The sequence below is a fragment of the Schistocerca piceifrons genome, chromosome 1 (genome assembly GCF_021461385.2).
Source record: "Schistocerca piceifrons isolate TAMUIC-IGC-003096 chromosome 1, iqSchPice1.1, whole genome shotgun sequence".
Classification (NCBI taxonomy): domain Eukaryota; kingdom Metazoa; phylum Arthropoda; class Insecta; order Orthoptera; family Acrididae; genus Schistocerca; species Schistocerca piceifrons.
The window spans coordinates 1238936217-1238956521 of NC_060138.1; the positions used below are offsets into that span (position 1 = coordinate 1238936217).

General features: G+C 40.5%; 1 protein-coding gene across 1 annotated transcript in view; it reads right to left on the minus strand.

The window, feature by feature from the left end:
- Positions 1-20305, minus strand: part of LOC124782008 (zinc finger protein 37-like) — a 148290-nt gene that overhangs the window by 70431 nt on the left and 57554 nt on the right. The gene's annotated exons all lie outside the window — the stretch shown is intronic.

The window sequence follows — 20305 nt, forward strand, 5'->3', positions numbered from 1 at the left end:
GCAGAACAGCATGTACAAGAAATATACGAAGAGTTGTTACCATGATTCATTCCATTGGCTGGAGTTCAGTTATTTCTATGACTGATTAGATATTGGGATTGAGCCCTTCAGTGAAAAGTAACACAAGATCAACACCTTTGTTCTCGGTTCGTATTTCACATAGCAAGGGAGAAAGAAAGGTGGTGCAATTGTATCACGCTGTTTTATTCCATGAGTGATAAGGAAAGATACTGACATATTATGTGAATATAATGTTTATCCATCATACAAACAATAAATGCCTGAACCAAGGCAATAAAAGCATCTCAGTTAAGGCCACATAGTAGATCTCTCATGATTGATTTCAAAATTTTCTCCAGCACTAGTAGACTTAAGACAACAGGTGCTGTTGTTCTGTACATTTTTATTGGAATGGTATTAAAAACAAAATCATTTCTGTTGCACCTCTGGATGTTCAGTAATCCCACTGTGACTCCAGAAGTGTGTTCTTAAGATATAACAATAATGAATTTATTTATTTATTTATTTATTTATTTAAGATTCTAATGAGAATTTTACCTGTGACAGACAGCAGCAATACTAACCAATAATTTCTGCTTACTATTATCATCATTTTTAATTTGACAACAGCATCATTTTTCAAGTTACAGATAATTTTTAATTTCTCAGTTTAGAGGACAATTTGAAAAGTATTGACCTGAAGGGTGAACCACATCTTTGAATAATCTCTAAGGAGATGTTATCCGAACCAAGAATCTCTCCATATTCCAGTCAATGTAGAGTTTTTCTGAAGCTCCATATTTTGGTTTAGTTACAATTCAGATATGATAGTTTATAGACACTAAAAATGAAGTCCGAGTTACCAAAACAACCAGTATGGAGAAATATTCTTTGCAATGTTCCAAGATCACTTTACTGGGTCAGCTCAGTAGAATTATTGTACTTGAGCAGCAAGCTGGGTCATGCAGTTTTATGCAGAATTTCTTTCACTAACGTTGGACACACTTTGAAGTTCATGAACCTTCTGGCAACTGTTCACTTTTTTCTTATGTCTGTCAGATATGTACAACTTCATAAAATGCTGCTGCTCTGCGCTGGAATTAGGATATTGATGAAGTTTTACGTAAGGCTAACCTTCAGCATCAATTGAACTCTCAATTTCTCCGCTGTTGTCATCATCCTGCCTTATCAACTTTTCACAAAAAGAATGGTTCCTTCTACCGTATAAAAAAAAACACACACTGCCCATCACTTACGGATTATATTCTGGAACTCCATGGCAATGAATACATTCTGAATTCTTTACAACTTCCAGGAGCAATTCCACTGTGAATCTGTCGTAGACGAATTCTGCCACTGCTGGTAAACCACTAGGAAATATCATGGCAATACACCAGCAAAAATTCAAAACTTTCTCTGCAGCATCACATTTTCTTTGGCACATTTTTCCACTGTCACATCAACTCAGTGCCCACATTACACACAGTGAATGAGAAATATTGTGCTGTACCACCTGTGGAGACTCTGCGCAATGAGCTGCACTTTACCAAAAAAAGTCCCTTGCCTACACCTTGTTTTAGTCAATTTGTATACATCCAAACATGCAGAAACTTTGACGTGGCAGTTTACTAGTTTTTTGTACAGCTAATGCTTATTATTTCCTGAAAAGTAATGCAAAAGTTCACTGAAGGTTGTTGGGAATTTGACAACTCTTAACAGCAATTCTCTTATTTGCTGGAAGATGTGGATCATTTGGTTGTGAAACCACACAAGCAAGCAATCTTTCTATGCTAAAAGGGGAAGAAATGTAAAGAAAAATCGCCAGTGCACAAACAGACACAAAAGTAAGGGACCTGAAAACCCGAAACTAAGTTCAGTTACACATGATTAAAAATTATTTTAAGTTTACATATTTTCACACATGCATGCAATTTCTGCATGAACAGTATGGCAAGGAAAATATAAGATACTAATATCCATGCTATTGAGTACCAAATGCCTATAACAACAACAGAAATTGATGTTTTCATAAAAAAGAACCCATGAAGACAATAACAATAATTAAAAGATGTAAATATATTAACAGCTCTCCAGACAGGCATAAAATGGTTAGATCTCAAGGTTTGCTACTACGTGCCTACTTATGTGAAAATGTTTATATAACATTACTAAAATGTTAAGCAGAGAGCATAATGCAATTGCCAAATATATACAATAATTTATTGGATTTTTAATTGCAAACGTTCTCAGCAAAAATTGGAGGGTTTCAATAAATCTGCCACAAGCTGCATCACGATATTTAAAAATTGTAAATAAACATCAAATAATACTTTACTATAGCTGAAAATAGTGTTTAAGAAAAATTAAATGCAAAAATTAAATGAGCCATTTAGCACCTGGAAGGTTGCTGTAAAACAGCAAGAAAATAGTAAAACTTGGGTAAAACTGAACAGGGATCATACTGCTACTGTAAAAGATTTTCAGGCCTTTCTGTTAAGAAAAAAAAAGGTTGAAACCGAACTGTATTGCTACTTGGAGCAAAATAAAGTATTCCCTATGATGTGCAGGAACAAAAAATGAAACATATAGTCATACACAAAATGTGACATATTAATTACTTCTGACCTGTTGAACATTCACAGGAAAACTGGAACTGTGAGAAGAACTATTAGAGAAAGTTCCCAATACAGGGTAACTGCCTGAACCTGAACAGCTAGGCGAAAGAGATGCTGGTGACTGTGTCTGAAAACCATAAACATTACTTCTGAAAGGAAAATGATACAGAACAATTTTGCACAGAATGGAAGAGAGGCATGAAACTAAAACTTCAAGGATGACTGATATCATCTTGAATGAGCTAAAGAAAGAGATATATTTATGCACACTATATACATAAAAGAAGTATCTTTTTCACAGTACATTTTGGAGAATATAGCTCTCCAGACAAATTACAACTGCTTGTGAATCAATCACGGGTTTGTAAAGGCTTGTTTACATTGTTTGAAATCAGATCTCGCAAAAGTACACACTTTAAAATCAGTCTTCCCCCCCCCCCCCCCCCCCCCCCTCCCCCAGGAATATCAAGGATGCTGGGGCAGAAAATGGGCAATATAGTCAACTTTACAAAGACAAGATATATGTCACAGTATTACTTCGTCAAAGCCATAACCCATGACCATGCACTATAAAATTTTAACTACTGTTTCATTACCATACTGGGTTGGTTGGACATGATTATTAGAAATATTAAATCTGATTTTGGTTCATCACACTTAACCGACTTTGGTATCCTCTGCCTTTTCCTTCTGTAGATTGATAAATGTAACGGGCATCTTAATATGTTATCTTTTAGTACAATCTGATTAAAAGGTAAATAGTTACAATTCCAAAAATAAAAATGCTCTTCAGTATCACAAATCCGTCTGTGACGTAGAATTCATATGTAATTCCCCTCAATGTAAAGCCACCTTTGATAATTAAAGTCATGCATATCCAATCGCACTCACCACTAAAAACCTGAAGTTGCCGTTTTGCTTTGATATGATCATATTACTTCTATGTACCTGTATGTAACTGAAGTTTAGAATAATACTGTAACATCAGTTAATTAACACACTACCAAGTTACTTGATTCTGGATTTCCAGCATACTGGGTTAATAAAGGGACACCAACTTGTGTTAACCAGTTAGATGCAGGAAAAGTTAAAGTTGCAAGATACAGTGAATTTATTATTATTTTATTATTATTATTTTTTTTTTTAATTTTAAAAATTGATGAATAGTTTTGGTTCACCTGAATCCATTTTCAGATCATCCTCTGTGTACATTAAAACTACAAATTGCTACAAAAATTGAGTGCTTACTACATGATAAATAGCCTATTGTATTGGGATACACACACACACCAGACAGACAAAATGGCATTTTCCTTAGTAACATGCAAATCATGTTAAGCCTGTGTATGTACAAAGTCAAGTTTTTATGAACAGTGGAAGGACAAACATACAACTGATAGTCTACTTTGTACACTGCCACAAGGTAACCTCACGAAGAGGGTGCACTGTCAGGATGCAGGAATTAATATTTCCAGTCATCAAGGTTAAACAATTACTACAATAAACATGTCAACTACCACACTTAAGCTTTTTAAATTTTTTTTCCATAAACAGCAGCAGCTCCACATATGCAGTATACAAACAACAATCATATGCTGCAGTGACACAAAGTCATTCATTGTAAACCATAAAGAAACACAATAGTACGACACTGACAAACACCACCATCTCTCAAATTACTTCATACTTGTAAAAAAAGGTTAACTAGAAGTAGAGCTAACTCAATGCATACATATAAAAATCTTTTTAATAACATTTAAAAAGTAAAGCAGAAATTAAAACATGAGATAGTCTTTTCCATTGTACCAACTGCTATGGCCCATAATGGCGCATGACAACATAATGTACATCCATTTAATCTAACAGTAAAGCAAGGATGTTAGATACATAAAATGTATGAAGGGTTAAAGCCGAAGAGCAACAGCATTCCCAGGGAGGGGCAAAAAACAGAACCACTCTGGATGGAAAAAACTGAGGAGAGGATAGGGGCAGGAAGGATGAAGGTGGTGGTTTTTATTTATTTATTTTTTTTTTTTTTTTTTTTTTTTTTTTTTTTTTTTTTTTTTTTTTTTTTTTACAAGGATAAAACATTTCATGCAGTACAGTACAAATCAACTACCACACTTCTGCTCTTACAATCCCCCCTACCCCCCCACCCCCACCCCCACCCCCCCCACAAACAGCAGCACTTTCAAAACTGTAAACAGCACCACCGCTTACCACTTATATGAACAAATATCATATGGTATAGCGATAAATATCATCAACCACTGTGAACCAAAAAATTACTTGTTTCTATCTATTTTTGTATGCACACTGCCTTAAAATAGGGCAAAAGGACACCAATATGAATCAAGAAAGATAAACCCAAGTGACAAAATTTATCAACTTTTGCTATGGTAACGGAAGAAAGCTGTAATAGTCAAATTAAGATAGGAAAATCAATGCTTAGCAGGCAGAGACAGATGATTGGTTTTACAAGGTTGAGCAATTTGTACATTGTCAACTGTGTCGCTTTATTTTGTTTTATGGGATACTATTTTGTTATATGGTCTCAACCAATACTTATCTTCTGTTTTAAATTATTTATTTACTTTTAAGAACAATCCTGGTATTCTGGAACCAACACCACAAAGAGTCTATTGAATTTTTTCGTATCGTCATGGCAAATTTGTAATTGTTCTCTTCTTATATATAAATTGAAGTTGTCTGGTCTCTTCTGTTTGTATGTTCATATCAGGAACTATTGTAGGGATTTTCAGCCATTTTCACTAATAGATACGAGTCACAGAAAGGTTTGTGTATATAATTTATAAATATTCAATTAAAACTGGCTGAACTATGATGAATTCATAGCCCTCAGTTGTTTTTTTCTGTCTTCTTTTTTTTTTTTTTGTCATCAGTCTACTGATTGGTTTGATGCGGCCCGCCACGAATTCCTTTCCTGTGCTAACCTCTTCATCTCAGAGTACCACTTGCAACCTACGTCTTCAATTATTTGTTTGATGTATTCCAATCTCTGTCTTCCTCTACAGTTTTTGCCCTCTACAGCTCCCTCTAGTACCATGGAAGTCATTCCCTCATGCCTTAGCAGATGTTCTATCATCCTGTCCCTTCTCCTTATCAGTGTTTTCCATATATTCCTTTCCTCTCCGATTCTGCGTAGAACCTCCTCATTCCTTACCTTATCAGTCCACCTAATTTTCAACATTCGTCTATAACACCACATCTCAAATGCTTCGATTCTCTTCTGTTCCGGTTTTCCCCCACAGTCCATGTTTCACTACCATACAATGCTGTACTCCAGACGTACATCCTCAGAAATTTCTTCCTCAAATTAAGGCCGGCATTTGATATTAGTAGACTTCTCTTGGCCAGAAATGCCTTTTTTGCCACAGCGAGTCTGCTTTTGATGTCCTCCTCGCTCCGTCCGTCATTGGTTATTTTACTGCCTAGGTAGCAGAATTCCTTAACTTCATTGACTTCGTGACCATCAATCCTGATGTTAAATTTCTCGCTGTTCTCATTTCTACTACTTCTCATTACCTTCGTCTTTCTCCGATTTACTCTCAAACCATACTGTGTACTCATTAGACTGTTCATTCCGTTCAGCAGATCATTTAATTCTTCTTCACTTTCACTCAGGATAGCAATGTCATCAGCGAATCGTATCATTGATATCCTTTCACCTTGTATTTTAATTCCACTCCTGAACCTTTCTTTTATTTCCATCATTGCTTCCTCCATGTACAGATTGAAGAGTAGGGGCGAAAGGCTACAGCCTTGTCTTACACCCTTCTTAATACGAGCACTTCGTTCTTGATCGTCCACTCTTATTATTCCCTCTTGGTTGTTGTACATATTGTATATGACCCGGCTCTCCCTATAGCTTACCCCTACTTTTTTCAGAATCTCTAACAGCTTGCACCATTTTATATTGTCGAACACTTTTTCCAAGTCGACAAATCCTATGAAAGTGTCTTGATCTTCCTTTAGCCTTGCTTCCATTATTAGCCGTAACGTCAGAATTGCCTCTCTCGTCCCTTTACTCTTCCTAAAGCCAAACTGATCGTCACCTAGCGCATTCTCAATTTTCTTTTCCATTCTTCTGTATCTTAATTCTTGTAAGCGGCTTCGATGCATGAGCTGTTAAGCTGATTGTGTGATAATTCTCGCACTTGTCAGCTCTTGCCGTCTTCGGAATTGTGTGGATGATGCTTTTCCGAAAGTCAGATAGTATATCACCAGACTCATATATTCTACACACCAATGCAAATGGTCGTTTTGTTGCCACTACCCCCAATGATTTTAGAAATTCTGATGGAATGTTATCTATCCCTTCTGCCTTATTTGACCGTAAGTCCTCCAAAGCTCTTTTAAATTCCGATTCTAATACTGGATCCCCTATCTCTTCTAAATCGGCTCCTGTTTCTTCTTCTATCACATCAGACAAATCTTCACCCTCATAGAGGCTTTCAATGTATTCTTTCCACCTATCTGCTCTCTCCTCTGCATTTAACAGTGGAATTCCCGTTGCACTTTTAATGTTACCACCGTTGCTTTTAATGTCACCAAAGGTTGTTTTGACTTCCCTGTATGCTGAGTCTGTCCTTCCGACAATCATATCTTTTTCGATGTCTTCACATTTTTCCTGCAGCCATTTCGTCTTAGCTTCCCTGCACTTCCTATTTATTTCATTTCTCAGCGACTTGTATTTCTGTATTCCTGATTTTCCCGGAACATGTTTGTACTTCCTCCTTTCATCAATCAACTGAAGTATTTCTTCTGTTACCCATGGTTTCTCCGCAGCTATCTTCTTTGTACCTATGTTTTCCTTCCCAACTTCTGTGATGGCTCTTTTTAGAGATGTCCATTCCTCTTCAACTGTACTGCCTACTGCGCTATTCCTTATTGCTGTATCTATAGCATTACAGAACTTCAAACGTATCTCGTCATTCCTTAGTACTTCCGTATCCCACTTCTTTGTGTATTGATTCTTCCTGACTAATGTCTTGAACTTCAGCCTACTCTTCATCACTACTATATTGTGATCTGAGTCTATATCTGCTCCTGGGTACGCCTTACAATCCAGTATCTGATTCGGAATCTCTGTCTGACCATGATGTAATCTAATTGAAATCTTCCCGTATCTCCCGGCCTTTTCCAAGTGTACCACCTCCTCTTGTGATTCTTGAACAGGGTATTCGCTATTACTAGCTGAAACTTGTTACAGAACTCAATTAGTCTTTATCCACTTTCATTCCTTGTCCCAAGCCCATATTCTCCTGTAACTTTTTCTTCTACTCCTTCCCCTACAACTGCATTCCAGTCGCCCATGACTATTAGATTTTCGTCCCCCTTTACATACTGCATTACCCTTTCAATATCCTCATACACTTTCTCTATCTGTTCATCTTCAGCTTGCGACGTTGGCATGTATACCTGAACTATCGTTGTCAGTGTTGGTCTGCTGTCGATTCTGATTAGAAGAACCCGGTCACTGAACTGTTCACAGTAACACACCCTCTGCCCTACCTTCCTATTCATAACGAATCCTACACCTGTTGTACCATTTTCTGCTGCTGTTGATATTACCCGATACTCATCTGACCAGAAATCCTTGTCTTCCTTCCACTTCACTTCACTGACCCCTACTATATCTAGATTGAGCCTTTGCATTTCCCTTTTCAGATTTTCTAGTTTCCCTACCACGTTCAAGCTTCTGACATTCCACGCCCCGACTCGTAGAACGTTATCCCTTCGTTGATTATTCAATCTTTTTCCCATGGTAACCTCCCCCATGGCAGTCCCCTCCCGGAGATCCGAATGGGGGACTATTCCGCAATCTTTTGCCAATGGAGAGATCATCATGACACTTCTTCAAATACAGGCCACATGTCCTGTGGATACACGTTACGTGTGAAGGTTACTCTTAGGAACCAAATTTTGTTACTCCTGGCTGATCGACACTGGGGTCAGCGATTTCTCAACAGACATAAATGTTATCTGTACCATACTTAACTGGCATTTGGAGTGAAACTTTGTGGCAATAATGGGAGCTGCGAGCTAACGCATCCCTTCCACTGGTGGGACATCACCCTGAATGCGTGATTCGCTTCGTTAATGGGTTGCAGTTGAGAACTCCATGCGCAATTTTTGCCGCTGGAGTATGTTGACAAGTGGGATATGCCACTTAAATCATTTAACGTTTAGGAAAATAATGATATTCAGTTACCTAATATTGTTCTCCGATTTCTGATCATAACTCTCTGCCCTGGCCCGTAAACAAAATTACCGCTAAACCAGACAAATCTTCCAGCCATAGATATTTAGTGCTACCGGTGCAAAGTTGGGATAGGTTGCTAGTTCTATTTACAACCTTTTCCCCCTTTTATACTCCACTGCTGTTTTCTTGTACTACCTCCATCCAGGTTTTCCTGGAATATTTTCTTTGCTACGCCTGTTTGTGATACGCTTTGACACACACACACACACACACACACACACACACACACACACACACACAGTGGAATGGTAGTCATGATTCTCATTAATGTTGCTCCTCCTCTTCATCCATCCATTCCTGTCTACACATTTCCTGCAATATTTTCCCTTCCAGTTCTCTAACAGCTTTACTTATACTTCCCTGTGGAAGGACTGGATTTCAAATACTTGTTCTATCAGCAAAATTTAGGTTTTGCATGGTTTCCTTCAACACTCAGGCAAATGCCAGAAAGTTTCTGTTAAAGGACGCAGCCCATTTCCTACCCTGATTCAAGTGTGTGCTCTCTAATGACCTTTCTGTTGCCAGAATGTTAAGCTCTAATCTCTCTTCCTAGCTGTATTTTTATCTACATTGCACTGCAAAACAAGGGGGGACATTGGCGAAACTGACAAACAATGTAAATTTCCAATTTATTTTTTATTTGCTAGTACAACTCATGGAGAATAAGTTCCCAATGTTTCAACATTGAAATCGCATCCAAAGTGCCTGAAAATTAATTAAAGTGTGACGTGGCCTCCCTGCCAAGCCAAGCTCAGAGGGATAACAACCCCTACATTCACAAGGAGAGGCTTCCAAATTGTATCTTGGATCTTGTCAAGCCCACCGACAGGTTTCTGGCCGATACCGCACTTCTCAAAAAGTGTGTTCATGGTAAAACCCAAAAGAGTCTCTAAATTCACTCATCTGGAAAGGATGCTCTAAAAACACATTTGCATCTTCTACAGTTGTCAGAATTGCAACTTTTGATGCAGTTATTGTATTTAATGATGGGAACATCAGGAGGATGAAGGTATTAGAAAGAATGTGCTTCACGATAGGAAATTTTACTCTAGACATCCTGAGAAAAATAGATTTACAGTGTGTCTCTGCAGCTTAAAAGTCAGTTGAAGACCTGGTAAAGGAAAGAAGACAGACAACAACAAGAGAAGCCTTGAAGGGAAAGACAACTCAGGCGCCCTCCGCCACACACTGTCAGGTGGTTTGCGGAGTATGGATGTAGGTGTGGATGTAAATTTCTGAAGAAGTGACATAATGAAAAAAGTTAGGTTGAACTTCAAATTGCGTTTCCTGAAAAGTTTGTTTTTTAAAGTTTATGTACCTTTTCCTCAGATTCTATGAATGCTAGAATTATGAAATTTTGTACACATATTTCTGTAAACATAATAAACATTGTCTCAAGTGCCAATTTTGAAATTCTGATTGCAAGCTGAGATATACGACATATAGAGAGATGAAACACAGAAATTTTTGTAGAAATCTCTTTAATAATTTCTGAGAAAAAGGAACATACATTATTTTTTGAAAATAAAACTTCAAATTTCATTCAAAAAAAAAGCTGAATATATATATAATCAAAGGATTTTATATGTAAATGTGTTACTTTCATGTAAAGCTTGGCACAAAATTTCATTGCCTTATCTCCAAAACTGTGGATTTGGTGCATTTTTGAAATAGTGTGTGTTTTTAATCAACGCCCCCCCTTAAAGATGAGATAGGTAAAGTAACTTGGTGGAAATGACAAAGTGCTGGAGTGTGTTGCCCAAGGTCTCTTAGTCGTACATAGAAAGCTTGATGTCATACAGTGGGGTCAGTATGGCTATAGAGTCAAAAGGAGGCTGGCTCCAACACAAGGCACATGAAGGAACGGGAAAAGATGTGTGTGTTAATCAGTCAACAGTTACAGTGCACTGTGGTGGTTTCCTTCATTGCAACATGGCCCAGAGACAATATCTGGATCACATCACATACGAATAACTGGGAAACTGGAAACTGTGGCAACTGCAGCCCATGAGTTTGGTATTGCTCACTGCATTGTTTTCATGTTTGAAGATGTTCCAAAGCCACAGGCAGTTCAATCTGAAGGAGTGAGGATGGTCAACCACAATCAACTACAGCAGCACATGACCACTACATTGTGCCACAGGAAATAATGGACCCAAATCACACAGTGGACACAATTGTAACTACATTTAACAGTTCTGCATGACACACAACATCATGGTCCACAGTGGCACAGCAACTGATTGGTGTGATCTCTCTGCCCAACAACCAGTATGTTATATTCCAGTGATATCCACACATTGGTAGCAGCATTTGTGATGGTGCCAAGAGCATAAGGACAAGACCAATGGGGGGTGGGGTCACATGCTCTTAGCGAATGAGAAAGATTCAGTCTGAGTATGGATCCTGGATGTACCCTCATGCTGCTAGATGCTACAGATAAGAACATGTAATGTGGAATGGGGCACCCTTGCACAAGAACTTCTTAATAATCTTGTAGCCAGCATGGGAGCATTTCGCAGCATACACTGCCATCCATGGCAATCATTCATCCCATTAAGAACCATGTCCCGTTTTTTTGTAATGTCCAAGGACTCTCACAAATCCCGGTGACTTCAGTGTAATTGTTGTGTCTGAATACAAACTTCATTTCTCTATGTCCCACTTTGTATTTCTTTCAGTTACCTTCTGCACTACACTGTAGCAGCTCTTTCTATGTATGGTCCAAGTTTCATAAAGCTATGCTTCTTGGCAGTGATATTTCATGCAAAAGTTACCTTCATCCTCAAATTTTGCACATCAGTGTATCGTAAGTGGCTCAACCTCAATATCTTTAAGACCTGTGGCAGTGTGTAACCAGTCTGATAACCTGTAGCTACTTTTTTCAACATTTCTTCTCCTACCTAATAAACCCCTTATCATCAGGTACTTTACAGATTGTCTTTCTTGATCTCCTTGACAGGTATTCTTAGCTCTATGTTAAATTTAATATACCGGTATATACATGTGGGGGAAATGGAAGATCTGAAGACAGAGATAGGCAGGCTCAAGTTAAATTTGCTAGAGACTTGTGTTGTTTAATGAAGAGAGGGCATATTTCTAGTTGGACCACTACAGGGTATTACCAGGGAATGGTTTAGGAGATATTGGCATTGTTACGAAAAGGAAAAGTACCTTAGAATGAAATTAATCTGAAGTTAAATCAGACAATGTGAGAATGCAAAGACACCGAAAAAGGACATAGCCACAGAAAAATCTGTAGTGGCTTTCCAGCAGATGAAACAGTTTCAGATGAGCACGAAGTAAAGGCATTAACTTACAAGATGCAGATGGAAATAACAAGAATGGCAGATACATGGCAGGAGTACGTCAAATATGATAGAGAAATGCTCGCTTGAGGCACAAAAGGAGATGAATAGGAAACGATGTGGACAAAAAGTGCATATATGTAATGCACCAAATGATCTCAGGTCAAGCTGGCAGGTGTTATAATTTGCCTTTGGTGTTACTGAAATTTCTGGGAGACAAGAACTAGAAGTTTTTTGATCTAGTCTCCTACCGTAAGCTCACAGAAGATCATTATCAGAATGCCAAAGAAAGTACTAGTGGATAATTGTCAATACCAGTTTGACAGATGGCTGCCGTGAAGAGTATACAAAAAATACACAAAAGGAAGTCACGCTTGACCAAGGTCCGTGTCACTTTCCCTTTTTAACCAGCCATAACGTCTGAGAAAGGAAAGAATAATAGTAAATAAATAATAGTAAAGTGATCCACTTGCTATCCAGAAAAGGTAACTGAAGCAATTCTGACCATGCAGTTAGAAATGGAAGAAAGAAAAAAGAAAAGTTGAGACACCTTCCTTCAACTGTGGATCTAGAGAATGCCTCTGGCTATGCAAGCTGAGGTAAAATGTTAACTGGTGCAGTACAATGACAGATAAGTAATTTATAACACCCGAAAAAACCAAGCAGGTTGATGATGATGACGATGATGATGATGAGACACAACAAAAAGTAAACAGTCCATGGGCTTACTCCCAGTTCAAAGGGTCCAACAGGCCAGGATTTCAGCAGGTTCCCAAGCACTATGCTAGGACTGTAGCCGCAATCTTGGTTGATGAAATCCTCCCTGGTGCAGATTTCTATGGCCTCTCAAAAGATACCGTCATAGTACTTGGAAGTCTGTACTAAGATCCTGGTATGATCATGCTCATGATTCTCAGATGAACAGTGCTCTACGACCGCTGACTTGTTGGAATGCATCGGTGGAGTGTGCCTCTGGTGGTCTAGACAACAATCTTCACTGGTGCGCTCTGTGTGCCCAATATATGTCTTCCAACAATGACACGTAATCTGGTATATGCCGGCCTTCTGCAAACTGAAATCATCTTTGATGTTTTCCAATAATGCTAAGTTTTATTGGATGGGCAAAAGACATCTTTACTCTGCACTTCTTCAATATGCAACCAATTTTTCCCGATAGTATACCACTTTATGGTATAAAGGCATTGGCTGCCACTTCCTCCATGACTTATTCCATCTCCACAGGTTGTAAAGCTGTGGTGGGGCGGAGAGCATGCCAGGATCCCATTAGCTCTTCACTTGACCATGATGTCCAGGAATGGTAATCTTCCTTCTGCTTCGGTCTTCATAATGAATTTGGTGTTAGGATGCATGGAGTCCAAATGTGTAATCAAGTCAGAAAGACTTGGTCCCTACCATGGGGCAAGATGACAAATGTGTCATCCACATAATGGAAAAAACATGTGGGTTTCCATTTGGATGATGCCAGGGCTTCTTCCTCAAGGTAAACAAAGGTATACAATATACAAATTCGCGTCCACAGGTGAGATTGGACTGCACATTGTGACAACTGTTTGTTGATAGTATTCTCCATTAAACAGAAAATACGGGAGGTCAGACACACCTCAAAAGGTCGGTATTCTTGTACAATTTCTGACAATAAGCTCTAGTACTCTTTTAGAGGTACCCTGTGAATAACAAAATCACATAAAAACTCCCCAGGATATCAGAGTCTTTCACCTGAAGTTGCTGAGGTGTTTTACAAAATCCACAGAACTGCGGACATGATGAGTGCATTTACCCACTTAAGGGCTTCTGTCAGGTATTTTGCCACCAAATATGCAGATATCATAATGTTGCTGACGGTGGGGTGCAATGGCATTTGATATTTGTGAACATCAGAAATTCCATTAAATCTTGCCGGTACAGGTCCACGAGGTTAACAGTTTTTTTTTGCTGATCCTTTCTGGTAAATCTGCGTCCTTGAGAAGAGCCCTAGCCTTGTTCTCCACCTTCTTTGTGGGGTCAGCGTTGATATTCCTGTAGTGGTCGTCATCTGGCAGGCTCTGCATCTTCTCAATTTAGTCCTTGTGTGAAAGAACAGCAGCAGCACTGTCTTTGTGAGCAGGTAAGACGATAATCTCAGGCTATTTTCTCCAGTCCCAAATAGCCGCCCTATCTCTGCTGCCAATGTTCGACTTCGTAGGCCGAGTTCTTGTCACAGCACAGCACGTTTCACGATGTACTTCTTCAGCTGCTTCAGGCGGTATTCGCCGTAACTTTTTCAACTGCACTGACAATGTCTGCAACCGGTGTGAACTTAGGTGTGTGAGAAAAAGTTAGTCCCTTCTCCAGAGCTGAAACTGCCATCATCACTCAGCTCCATGTCAGTCATATTTATGCCCATCTTGCATGGGGCTTCCAGTGATGGTTTGTTAGAAAGCCTTGAGAATTTTGATATTTGACATCCTGTGGTCTTCATATGAATGGAATTAGGTACCATCTAGGTAACACCATTAATCCAGTGCCAGGTCAGGAATCGTAATGATTGGCCATTTGTAAATGCAGTCTTTTTTCCTGGGAGTTGTACTCAAAGCTCTGGCAGGCAAAGTGCACGCCATCAGGTGTTCAGTTCGCCAGTGCACCTTACGACGGTGGCATGTCTGATCGGCAAAATATTGAACTCATTGGACGCTGTGAACTGGCAGTGCACCCTTGGACTGTTCGATCAACAGATACACTGGGAGAAACTAAAGAATCACAACAAAAAACAAGCTCATGTTAAAAAGGACTGCATCTTATTGCCACTGTTATTTAGCTTGCAATTTGCACAAGCTGTAAACAAGGTATAAGAAATTTCAGAATAAGAACAAAAGAGTAAGGGTAACAAACATTAACATTACTTTTTGCAAAAGGACATACATATTTTTGTTAGAAGTTAGGAAGACTGAGGGCTTATTGTGTTGAATGGATGGGATATTACAGTGCAGACAAATAACTCTTTAATCCTTGACAGTTTAGCTTGGTAGTGCACTGCTGTCAGCATGGAGCAAGTATATCATGCCTACTTATTGCTATGTTGTTATTAGCTAGCTATTAGGGAAGAACTGCTATGCAATAATGGAACAACAATGCCAAATACAATAATTGAATTAATGCATCCTACATAAATACTATCAATTATGTCCTCTTCCTCAGTCCTAGAACTGTCCTGGAGCTGGTAGACATGACCACGTCTTCAACCTGTTCTTTCAGCAATCCTTCATGAATCTGTATCTCCTGCCCTAGCTTCTTGGTATAACTATCAACTTAAGATTAGTTATCTGGGTAATGTTGCCAGTAGTTTCTTTCACAGGCCTCTCAAGCTCCATAGACTTTATACGGTTCCTTGTAACATTACTTTTCAGCCGGGCCCTTCCAAGTACAACTGCACTGAAATGGCAAGATACAGATAAATATTATAAACATTTGCCTTTACCAGTTTGTTCACTTTTCAGCATAGTTTGAGTGAGAACTTCCATTAACTCTACATCTTTCATGCCAGGTTAAATTTTCACCTATAGGAAATTTCTCTCTGCCCAAAACAAAGTATTTGTTTTCTTCCACTGGACTAATTTATACTACTACATGGACACTATTCACTGTCTAATGTGGTTACCAAAAATAATATTATGAGAATGAAAGTTGCTACTCACCATATAGCGGAGATGCTGTGTTGCAGATAGACATAACAAAAAGACACACAATTAAAGCTTTCAGCCATTAAGGCCTTCGTCAACACTAGACACATGCACACACTCAAATGCAAGTCACACACAACTGCAGTCTCATGCAACTGAAACCAATCTCTGACTCAGCATCTCCGCTATATGGTGCGTAGCAACTTTCCTTCTCATAATATTGTTAAATTCCATCACGGATTTTTCACTTTTTGTTGTTACCAAAAAATCTTGAGAAGTTCTCAACCTTACTTCAAGTTTTTATATGATAATCTAATGAATGTTTTGACAGACACAACTTACATATTTTATTTAAACAGTGTTGCACAGGTCTTCTTTTAAAAATGGTTGCGAGAATGAAATGAAAATGCTATACTATGCTGTACTGTGAAAAGGGTCGGTTTCATTTCTTTTCTCACAGATAGTTTTAGCTATGACAGCAAGGCATTTAAACTATTAGACAAACTGTTTCTCTCATATATATTCTTTCTCCTCATAATAATTTGAAACAAAAATTGAACAATGGAAAATGCAGGATCGAATGTAACAATATTATGAGAAGGAAAGTTGCTACTCACTATATAGCGAAGATGCTGAGTAGCAGATAGGCACAACAAAATGACTCTCACAAGTTGTGCCTATCTGCAACTCAGCACCTCCGCTATATGACGAGTAGCAACTTTCCTTCTCATAATGTTGTTAAACAAAAGCTGTATGCACAACTACGTGCTTTTTCTCCTTCCTTGCGGCCACTTTTAACAGAAAATAGGAAAGTTGTATTTGTGGCTTATCAGCTTACAATTACAATACTGCTACAGACTGAATCATTGAAAACTTTGTAATCTCATCCATTTGCAGATTAAAATTATGCAAAATACTGAAACTGAAGCTACTACCTCACTGATCTAGCGGCAGGTGAGGTCTCTCATACCCTGAGTACCAATGTCCCAAATGATTTACCCATTCATTTTAAGCAACTTCAATTCCCAATTGCTTGCAATAACAATTAACTAGGCTCAAGGTGGTAGGGGGAGAGAGGGGGGGAGAGAGGGGGGGAGAGAGAGGGGTGGAGAGAGGGGTGGAGAGAGGGGTGGAGAGAGGGGGGGAGAGAGAGGGGTGGAGAGAGGGGTGGAGAGAGGGGTGGAGAGAGGGGGGGAGAGAGGGGGGGAGGGGGGGAGGGGGGAGAGGGAGAGAGGGGGGAGAGGGGGAGAGGGGGGAGAGGGGGAGAGGGGGAGAGGGGGAGAGGGGGGAGAGAGGTAGGGAAGAGAGGTAGGGAAGAGAGGGGAAGAGAGGGGGAGAGAGGGGGGGAGAGAGGGGGGGAGAGAGGGGGGTGGAGAGAGGGGTGGAGAGAGGGGTGGAGAGAGGGGGGGAGAGAGGGGGGGAGAGAGGGGGGGAGGGGGGGAGGGGGGAGAGGGAGAGAGGGGGAGAGGGGGAGAGGGGGAGAGGGGGGAGAGAGGTAGGGAAGAGAGGTAGGGAAGAGAGGGGAAGAGAGGGGGAGAGAGGGGGGGAGAGAGGGGGGGAGAGAGGGGGGAGAGGGGGGGTGGAGAGGGGGGGTGGAGAGGGGGGGAGAGAGGGGGGAAGAGAGGGGTGAGAGAGAGGTGAGAGAGGGGGGAGAGAGGGGGGAGAGAGGGGGGAGAGAGGGGGGGAAGAGAGGTAGGGAAGAGAGGTAGGGAAGAGAGGTAGGGAAGAGAGGGGGAGAGAGGGGGGAGAGAGGGGGGAGAGAGGGGGGAGAGAGGGGGGAGAGAGGTGGAGAGGGGGGGAGGGGGGAGAGGGGGGAGGGGGGGAGAGGGGGGGAAGAGAGGGGGGAAGAGAGGGGGGAAGAGAGGGGGGAAGAGAGGGGAGAGAGAGGGTAAGAGGGGGGAGAGGCGAAGGACAAAAAGAGGGGGGAGAGGCGAAGGACAAAGAGAGGGGGAGGGAGAAGGATAGGGATGGGGAGGATTGGGAGGGCAGAGAGGGAGGGGGAGTGGGAGGATGGGGAGGGAGGGGGGAGAGGGATGGGGAGGGAGGGGAAGAGGGATGGGGAGGGAGGGGAAGAGGGATGGGGAGGGAGGGGAAGAGGGATGGGGAGGGAGGGGAAGAGGGATGGGGAGGGAGGGGAAGAGGGATGGGGAGGGAGGGGAAGAGGGATGGGGAGGGAGGGGAAGAGGGATGGGGAGGGAGGGGAAGAGGGATGGGGAGGGAGGGGAAGAGGGATGGGGAGGGAGGGGGGAGGGGTAGGGATGGGGAGAGGGTGGGAGGGTAGAGGGGTAGTGGGGGAAAGGGGGAGGGGAGGGGGAGGGTGTGGAGAAGGGGAGGGGAAGAAGGGGGAGAACAGGGAAGGGGTGAGGGGTGAGGGGGAAGGGGGGAGGGAGAAGGGGGAAGGAGAGAGGGAGAAGGGGGAAGGAGAGAGGGAGAAGGGGGAAAGGGAGAAGGCATATATCCAATTCCCATACATATTTAGCAATTTCAAAACATTCCTGGGTTTGCTAGGATCTTCATGCAGACCAAAAGAGTGGTATGGCATGTTTTCTATGGCTAGAGTTGAATTCAGAGGAACATTTTGAATAAGACTATCATAAAATGACTTGACGAAATCAAATAATGTTAATTTCCTCACTGCAGTTGTCTTTCTTTGAGAAATCAAACAGGAATTCTCAGTTTTGATTGAGTGATAAGTGTGGCCGTGTTAAGACAATTATAATGGCAACTTTGCCTGATAGTGATTTTGTTGTTCCTTGTGCTGCATGGTCCCTTCTGTCCAGTTACGAGACAAATTAACCCAGGTCTTTTCAGGCCACATAATGTCACTAAATAAAATGATTCTTGCCAGATGCAAATACAGTAATTTGCAATCCAGTTCTCTCAATGACCAATGTCCAGGATGAAATTTTTTAAATGTTGGAAACCACCCTCATGAAGCCAGCTTTGAAGTAACGACTTGCATCCAGAAAACTGCCTGATTTCTTTCACACTAAATAGGAGTTTGTTTAAAGTGGGATCATCACTGTACTGATTGTAACCACAAAGTATAATCCATATCAAAGCCTACAGGAATGTGTCAGTCTTACTTATCTGTCAAATTTTTCTTGTCCCAAGTGAAGAATAAGCTGGTGTTGCTTCAGCAATCCCTTTTTCCTCTTTTCTCCTTTACGATTTTCAGCACTATGAATTTTCTGTGCCATGGGTGATCTATTCACTAATCTTGCAACATTTAAAATCATCAGAGTACCACTATTACATTACAGTTGGGAACACTTGCACATGCAGGGTGTATACATGATCAAGGAAAAAAAATTACCTGATTTCCCAGTTAGAAAATACACTTTTTCCCTGGTGACCGTATACTTTTCCCTGGAACTGTAAAACTTATCAATCCTTTGAATGGTTGACATTTTATACATCATTGGCGTAGAACTTTCCGCCACCACTTTAGGAAGGGGGAAAAGAAAGAAAGAAAGTCTTGGAAAGATTTTTGGTGATGTGCAGCACCATATACGCTGCATATTTTCGTATTACGATGCGCAACATTTTTTCCTAATTACAAAATTGCAAATTTGAATGCATCAAACACACCGCGTTAATTTCTAAAGCATGGAAACCAAGATTATGATGCCCTATTGTAAGCCAATTATAGCTCATGTCGTGATCTCGCCAGCCGATATCCAGACCATAGGACATATGATGTAGTCAGCGAATAGGAACATCATTGTTAAGTAGTGTGAACACACAAATAGCAGATATGCCTGCTTGTGTCTGTATATGTGTGGATGGATATGTGTGTGTGTGCGAGTGTATACCCATCCTTTTTCCCCCTAAGGTAAGTCTTTCCGCTCCCGGGATTGGAATGACTCCTTACCCTATCCCTTAAAACCCAAATCCTTTCGTCTTTCCCTCTCCTTCCCTCTTTCCTGACGAGGCAACCGTTGGTTGCAAAAGCTAGAATTTTGTGTGTATGTTTGTGTTTGTTTGTGTGTCTATCGACGTGCCAGCGCTTTCGTTTGGTAAGTCGCATCATCTTTGTTTTTTAGATATTTTTTTCCCACGTGGAATGTTTCCTTCTTTTATATTCATATCATTAATTATATATTCATTACAAGAGCATGGCAATGTATAGGAGCAAAATGTGAATAGTGGTAAACAGGGAAATAAGGAACTAAAAGCACTAAAAATAAAGCAATTTAAATATGTGCTAGATAAATAAAGACAATAAACAAATGGTACTAGGAAGAACATATACGGAAAGAACTCTACAGAAAACCCTGACCAGAAGGTACTTGTTAGTGAAGCACTTACTATAATATTTAAGGCTAATTTACCTTAATGTGGGAAAAATTGGTGTGTGTGTGTGTGGGGGGGGGGGGGGGGGGGGCAGGAACTGGAGGTATAAAAATATTACATTAT